We start from the raw sequence: 607 nt of genomic DNA, 5'->3' as shown, positions 1-607 counted from the left end.
AGTTATTCCAGCTGTCATTAGTTTCCTTGCATGAAAACTAAAAAGCAGCAAGCAAGCCTTCTTTTTTGTGAAGAAGCTAATACAGCCAAACAACATTTATACTCGAGTTTGCATTAAGCGCAATCCTTGTTACTTTTGAAGACAAAATTTCATTCAAGATTTGAAGAACTAACATCTGTGTCTAGAAGGTGAAAAACTTAAAAGAGTGTACATGTGTCTATACAAGCGCTAAGTCTAATCTATTGCTTCAACACATAATCAAAACAATGAAAATGAAAGGAAATGCCATGTTTGTGGACTTGTAGTTATTTCGTGCCAAAACTAGACAAACGCTTCAGCTTTCACTTTCAGGTTGGTACTCTGATGGAGATCAGTTTCAGTTGGATACTGTAGCTCCTCTGACAATCCAAGAAATAAGTCTGCAATTATGGGTAGCCCAATAACAAGAAGCAAGAAACCAAAAACCATAATCAAGATTCCAACATGTGAAATCCATTGGCCATACTGTTGGTGTCGTGGTACACTTGCAGCTTGATATCCATTGCGGATGGTCCACAAGAGCAAGGCCATAGCAACGAGAGCCCCAATTATGCGCAATGATGTTGAA

Source organism: Cicer arietinum, chromosome 5, assembly GCF_000331145.2.
Source record: "Cicer arietinum cultivar CDC Frontier isolate Library 1 chromosome 5, Cicar.CDCFrontier_v2.0, whole genome shotgun sequence".
In the NCBI taxonomy this organism is placed as follows: Eukaryota; Viridiplantae; Streptophyta; class Magnoliopsida; order Fabales; family Fabaceae; genus Cicer; species Cicer arietinum.
Note: the sequence above shows the minus strand (reverse complement) of the source record.